Source organism: Ambystoma mexicanum, chromosome 7q (assembly GCF_040938575.1).
Source record: "Ambystoma mexicanum isolate Mex_15411 chromosome 7q, UKY_AmexF1_1, whole genome shotgun sequence".
Classification (NCBI taxonomy): Eukaryota; Metazoa; Chordata; class Amphibia; order Caudata; family Ambystomatidae; genus Ambystoma; species Ambystoma mexicanum.
In genome coordinates this window covers 861,723,870-861,731,680 of record NC_090941.1, presented here as the reverse complement: position 1 = coordinate 861,731,680, position 7,811 = coordinate 861,723,870, and positions in this window count along the sequence as shown.

Here is a 7,811-nt window from a genome sequence, read left to right as displayed (position 1 = left end):
AGGTGCAAGAACTTTGAAGACGTCAGATGTTCATCATTTAATAACATTTCAGATACAGAAAAGCTCATGGTCTCTAGTCATATGGTCGGATGAAAAAAGATACACGGGCCTCATTATGAGTTTGGGGGTAGCCATGCCCTTAATAAGGACATGGCTACCCCCAAACTCGGATCTGGGTTCCCTGAATGGGGAAATACCGGGCCATTCCGACCTTGGAGGACCCGGAATTTCCCCATTCAGGGAACCCAGACCCGGTACATCCCCATTCCCATTTGAGCCCACATATGGCTCAATGGAAATGGGGAGGATGCTAACAACGGGCCCATTAATGACGGGCCCGTTATTAGCATCCTGGGTAGCTCGTGGGACCCGATAAGGACACCTGGTTTTACGAGCAGACCTCGTAATGAGGCAGTAGGGGTTAACGGCACCAGCAGCTCTACCGGCACTGTTAACCCCCTACCACCAGGGTCGTAATAAGGCCCACTGAGTTGAGCTGTATCAAAGCCAAGAGACAAAGGGCCTCATTACGATCTTGGCGGTAGCCATTCCGCTATTGGTGGCATGGCTGCCACCAAAATCGGGTTTGGGTCTGGGTTCCCAGAATGGGGAATTACCGGGCCATTCCGAGTTTGGAGGGCCCGGTAATTACTCCCTCCAGGAACCCGGGCCCGGACCTTCCCCATTCCCATTCAGCCCCCATAGGGCTGAATGGGAATGGGCGAGCGGCCCGTTGTTTGCTCCCTCCTCCCCTCCCGGGACGCGGTAAGCACGCCTGGTTTGACCAGGCATTACTTAAAGGGTCCCGCGAGGGGAGTTTGTAATGAGGCGGAATGGGTTTAACGGGTCTGCCTCCTTTAGCGGGTCACTTGTAATGAGGCCCAAAGTATGCCTATACTCCCTTTTATTCTCAGGCATGAAGGAACATTTCCAAGGCCATGTTCAAAGGCTAATTGACTGACAGATGGCAAGAGTGATAATAGATGGCAGGCTAATGAGGTGGGAAGCTATGGTCATGACCAGCCCACCAGAACCTTGGTGCCAGCCTGCGTGCTGCTAGCGTGTGTAAAATATTACAGATGGGTACAAGGGTGCCAACCAATTATAGAGGGCCATGTAATGAAGAGCGCTATATTTTGTATAACCAATAGGATGTTGTGTATTTGATGACGTTCATAGTGACTTGCACTAGAGGAGTGGTTAGTTGTTCACCTGATGTTAGAGACCCAATCACTTTCCCTGACAAGTATGGAACGTATACCTAGATGTTCCCTCTAAGTCTATCACTTTCCCAAGTAGGTTTTTGTAGTTTGCCACGTAGATTGACATCAATGATGACAAGTTTTAATTATATAAGCTATGTTGTTTATGAAACTCGCTGAGTGAGAAGATCGAGCAGATGTTCGTTGAACTCCGTGTTTTAGACAATTGATATTAAAACAGACGTACTTTGCCAACTTCCTAAGTCAGTCTGATTATTGATGTTTGAGTATATTCTGCATCCGCATCCATCTCAAAGTATTGCTACCTCGTCTTAAAGGGCCTAGTGTTGGTTACACAGGTTCACGTGGTAGCAGAGGAAGGTTAAAGACCCATTGACCAGGTAGGCTTTTAAGGGTCTCGAAATATCGAGTGTCCTCCACCATTTAGCTGGAGGAACGTGAAGCTCCCTGTAGATAGCACCCATTAGTAAAAACTTGCAAGTCACTGAAGAGAGGTGGGATGGGTCCCTCATTTCACGGAATCCCATCCCGATTTCTACAAGCAGCTGAGCGGACCGAAGGCTGAAGCAGCAGGTTGAGTAGTAGGTGATCTCGAGAGTCAGAAGCTGAAAACCCGAATGGTGATTAGGCTAAGAGAGAGGGCAAATGATGAGTTAGCACTGAGTTGTGAAAGTTATAACGAGATAACGGAAAAAGCACAACAGAGAGTTGGTTGGGGCATTTTTGATTTAAGGATGAAGAACATCATAGTTTAAGTTATATGGGCGAGGAGTGATCCATATGATAAGAGCAGAATACTTCATCAAGCGACGTCTTAAGAAGAAGTTGTTTGTAAAGTCCAAGTGGATATACCTAGGCTATGACCGATCAAGAATTGTTAAAGAGAACAATTTATACTCCGATCAGAGTCAGTATTAGGGGCAAGAATAGTCATGAGCAGCATTGACGGAAGTGTATGTGGGCCGACCAGTCTGTCAGTTTGTCTGTCTGTCTGTATATTCTATGTGATTGTATATGTTAAACAAATTATGAAATATTTAAAAAAAACAAAAACAAATAGATTGTGGTAAAAGGCTGAAATCTGATTATTTATTTATTTAGTTGACTGATGGTGATTATTGAATAGGTAGCTCGAAGTAAAGTGAAACATAGAGGTTTGGAGCTGTGACGATTGGAGCACACTCACATTGTATTATTTTTCTGAAAAGTATTTATCTGTGTATAATAATAAGAAAGTACTGACTGTCGATTGTGTCTAGTCACGATGGAGGATATTACTCCACTCATACACTTGTGCAGGCAGCTGCCAAAACACACACACAAGTTTAGGCAGTACAGTGCAGAATGGGTTAAGGGCACGGCAGATAAAATGTTCATGCCATGGCCACAAGGGGAGCACTGTCCAGCAGTTTTGCAAGATATTACAACATATTTGCACACAGCATACACAGGAAAGAAGCTAGAATAGAAGTTAGCTAGCTTGGATCTTTGGAAGATGTACCAAGAGGAAAGGGAAGACCCTCCTCTTGAAGACTGGATGCTTAACCATTGTAAAGAAGGGGGTGTTGAGCCTTCTGCTCCCCCTGCCACTCCTGAAGTAAATGGTGATAGTGCGAAAGATGAAGTATTATGTCATTTAAGAGCACTTAAGGCAGCAACAGGGTACAGTAATCCGACATATGAGCCGCCTGTATGTAGTAGCGACGAGAGTCCAGAAAAGACTCCAGAAAGGGGTGTGATCTCTAAAGTCCCACAGGACAAAGAGAGAAGTAAACGACCAGGTATGTCTCTAGATATAGAGAGAGAAATAAAAAGATGGAAAGGAGAGAAAGACAAAGCTGTCGAGGTAGCGCACATACAGAATGAATGGATGGGAGGTCAGATATTGCTCAAACTTGATGGAAAGAGCATTGAGGAAGTTAGACGAAAGGATGATCAGGAGGAGCAAGATAAAAAAGACAGAACGAGAGAAATGATTGAAAGACGTCGAGGCTAAAAGAAACAGTAGACAAAGACGGGAACAACTGTCTCAAGATGAACAGTTGAGAAAGCAGGAGAGAGCAGAGGAGCGAAGAAAGTATGACATCAGGCCAAGAGCACAACAAACAATAAGCATGCCGCAGGTGAATAACCAACGGCAGATCGATCAAGGAGGGAACGGATTCATACCAAGAGGTACGGGAAGTTTCTGCGGAAAAGGAGGCTTCCAGAATAATCAAGGGAATTTTCAAAATAACCAAGGTTGGTTTCTGACTATGCAGAATGTTAATCAAGGCATGCAGGGGAGAACATCTGAAGATTCCCTCCTGTATGTTGGACATATGGAATGACACAAGGTAGAGAGGGGTGTGCCCAAGATCAGACAGGGTATCAAGCGCAAGCGCTGAGAATGCAACATGCTTTGCAAACAGAGCAAGCACCATTGAATACGCCACAAGGGCAGTCACAGCACCCACCCATGCAGATACAGCAGAGCACAAACACAGGACAGTTATTGACTCATAGAATAGGGGTGTCTCTGTTGAGGGTGGGAATCTTTTCATGGGCTTGGGAATAAGTATGTACCCACAATAGGACAGCCCACTGGGTGACTTGGTGTATTCCGTACTATTTGTGACTCCCAATCCTCAAGAGGAACCCCACTATAGGAGGCAAATCCTTTTCTTTTTTTAGTAGATACGGTTGCAACTCGCTCATGTATATGAGAGGGAACATTTTCATTATTGGGTGATGCCATGAATATTCAAGGGTTCTCGGGAGCTACAAGCAGAGTTCCTTTTACTGAGAAATTGCCAGTCTCTATAGTAGAATGTTATATGTCTGTCCCATTGTTGTATTCAAGACAAACACTAGTTAATATACTGGGCTGAGATGTAATGACAAAACTGAACATGACAATTTCTTTCACTGATGAAGGCATAGTGTGTTCAACACAGGGAATACATTATTTAAACTTGGGTGAATTTATCATGGCATTTACATACAAAGAGCACCACTAGAACCAGACGTGTTTCACTATGGGGTACACAATTTGTTAACATGGCTACCTGATATCGTAGGAAAGACTATGAGAATACCTGATGAATTTTTCTTTAGGCCAGAAATTCCCATGGACGAAGAGGGGGCATGGAGTTTCCCCTTAGAGTTGCAAGCAGCTTTAGTGAGAGGAGAATTGGCTATGCTCTTAGGATTTGATGATGACGGCAGATCATGGAGCACAGTGATTGCTATTGGAGAGGTTTACAGATAGACTGATGTTACTGATGAAGACATATTTAGAGATGACCCATCTGATGATGAAGTAGTATTTGAGATGAGCATTACACATTTGGTTAGGGCAGAAAGACGTGAGGTTCCAGAGAAAATGATGATAGTGTGACAGCGTCCTATATTTTTTGATGAAGATATGGCGTAAGTGCCAATTTCTTTATGGACTACGGGCCCCTATGACATAGGCCTATGAAAGGCAGTTGGAGAAGTCAATATTAAACTAAAGCCCGGAGCAATTTTACCTCAAGCAAAGCAGTATCCCATGTCTCCAGATACAGGCAAGGGTATTTTTTAAGACAATGGCCCTCATTCTGAGTTGGGCGCAAAGGGATACCAGGCATCATTAAGGACATCAGTGCTGGTAATCCCTTTGCGCCCTATTCTGAGGTCCCTTAGAGATTCCCTTCCTTAACGCCTGGTTTTACCAGGCGTTATGGATGGGGCCCGTTAAGGGACTTCAGATCTAATAACGGTACCGCAATTTGCGGTACCGTTATTAGCGCCTTAGCATTGAGCCCTATGGTGGATGAAATGGGAATGGGGAATGGCTTTTTCAATGGGGACTTACCGGTCCCGCAAAGGTCGGAATAGACCGGTAAGTCCCCATTGAACCAGGGCGGACTCAGTACCAGTAATGGAGGTAGTCATGGCGCAAATAGCGCCATCATTACCTCCAAACTCGGAATGAGGGCCAATATCCGCCATGATGGATCAGGGCATTTTAGTGATGGCAGAGTCACCCTGCAATACCACGGTGTACCCTATAAAAAAAACCTACGGGGGGGTTGTGGTGTTTAATTCAAGACATGACGGCGATTAACCAGATTCTAGAGGCCGAGTTTCCTCTTGTTCCTAACCCGGCAATGATCCTATGTAATATGCCTGTTGATGCGCTATATTTCACTGTGATTGACTTGAAAGATGTGTTTTTCTCAATCCCGTTGCCCAAAGATTCTCAAGATCTGACGTCATTTATGTTTCATCAGACTAAGATGAAAAGCACAATATTGCCCCAAGGGTATTGTGAGTCTCCATCATTTTTCAATAGACTCCTGCAGATGGACTTAAGCAATTTTAATTTGCCAAGTGTCGTGCTGCAATACGTAGATGATATTTTTGTCTGCAGCACATAAGAAGAAGAGTGCAGACATGTCTCAGTTCAGCTAATGATTATCCTAGCAGAGAAGGGATATAAAGTGGACAAAGAGAAATTGTAGTATTGCCAAGAAGTCCATGGTTGGTTGTACATGGGCAAGTTAATCTTGCATGAAGGAAAGAAAGTTACACCTGAAAGGCCTGAGGCAATTTTGAAAACTTCAAAACCGCACAAAGTAAATCAAATGCAACAATTTTTTGGATTGTGTAATTATGTCAGAGCATGGGTATTTGTTAATATATAAAACACAAGGCCTCTTGTTGCAGGCCCTGAAAAAAGCACAGGTGAATCAGGAAGTGATTGTATGGACTGAGGAAATGGCGGAAGGGTTTTATTAGCTAAAAAAGGCAATTTGCACTGTGGGATGTATCAACCCACCCATCCAAGTCCTGCAACATCACTGTGCATTGCTGGCAGCAGAAACATCATAATGGCTGCCGAAAAGCATGCTGCTTGCCAGAAATCACCAGAAAGTGCGCAGTGAAAACCTGAAAAATAGGCCACCATCTACCTTGTGCCTATGTCAGTGGTACAACAGGAGACCACTGCCAAAAACCACCATTCGGCTACCCACAAAGTAGCCTGAAACCACTTGAAAATAGCAATGCTGATTGCGAAAAGAAATACAGATCTGTTTGGGAATCCGTTTCTTGATTGTCAAAAATGTGCTAAAATCATGGCTCACAAAACCAACAAAAAGATCCAACCTTCTTGTTGGGTGTTCCACATTACTCTACTGCAAGAAACCCCATCAATACAATATCAGCAGGAATCATATGCTTTCACAGCAAAATCCACTTTTAAAGATACTGATGGAAAGACAGCTGTCAGAATGGGTGTAGTACCGTTACTCGCCTCTGTCAGGTGCTGGCGATTTATAATTCTGACAGGAGAACTGGTGTTTCAGAAGTTAAATATGCCAAAGAAGAGAATGCCATCAAAATGCTATATAGAGTGCCACACATTGATTAAATGTTGAAAAAGATTGGATTTAAAGATATGTTGCTTATTTTAAATGTATAAATGTATTTTTTTTACAAGGAACTATGTTGCAATTGATCAGAAAGTAACCTGATTAAGTTAATACTCCAAAAGGCTTGCTTCCCCTGAGAACTCTTCACACCTTGGGCCTTCCCACCAAAAGGGAGGATGTTGCATGGACATGTTAATCAAATGGGGAGGGGATTTTCTCTGCTGGCAGGAGAAAGGGACAATAGAGTCTTTCAACTGAATAGAATATCCTAAATGTGGGTGTAACTGACAACATCTCCTGGCAGGAGAACAGGCCATGTGACCTCTGAGTCAGCCCGGACCCTGGAGGCGGAGACACACCATTGTGTGAATTGAATTGAAAACAAATGTATGTTTTATAAAAATGCTTATAACAAATTGTACCAAGCTGACAAAAATGGGAAACTTTGAGGTTCTTAAATTGAAAAATTCCCCACAATTTAAGACTAAGCTGGACGCCGTGTGATGTTCTCAGACCAAACCCCGGAATTTATTAATATTGCAGCTGCAGTGTTTTTGCTATGAACATAAGAAATTACAGAGATATGCTCAGATGGAGTGTGTATGCCTGTGTAAAATTTGGTGCAGAAACAATATTGGGAAACCCACCAAAAGCGCGAATAAGTGGTGATATCTGAACCCAAGCTCGTAGGAACATGGGACATGAACAGAGACATGCCTTAATTAATCTGTGATGTGTATATGTATTATGAACAACTTGTGTATCTGGGAAATATGTTTTTTTGGGGGAAAAATAGATTTTGTATGTAAAAGCAAAGGGGAGGGATTTCAGTTAAGCCATAAAACACAGCATCACTCTGACACATATGACACAGTGCTCCTGTCTCAAATGAGGTGACAGGAAATTCTCTGACCTATCAGGATCCTTTGAGGGTTGAGCATAGAGAGTCTGCCTCCCCACCCACTTTGGAAACTCATAAGTAGGGACTGCTGAGACCCAGATAGGACACACTATTTTCCACTACTCAACTATTCTTGATGAAGCACTCTGCAGGAAGACTCCAGACTCCAGATAGATCCAGAGACCAGACTCTAGAACCAAACTATAGAACTTTGAAGTAGAGAGGCCTAATTCACAAGCTGAACCTTTCCCAGCAGGCCTGCAGAATCTAGCAACCTGATTCTAACCC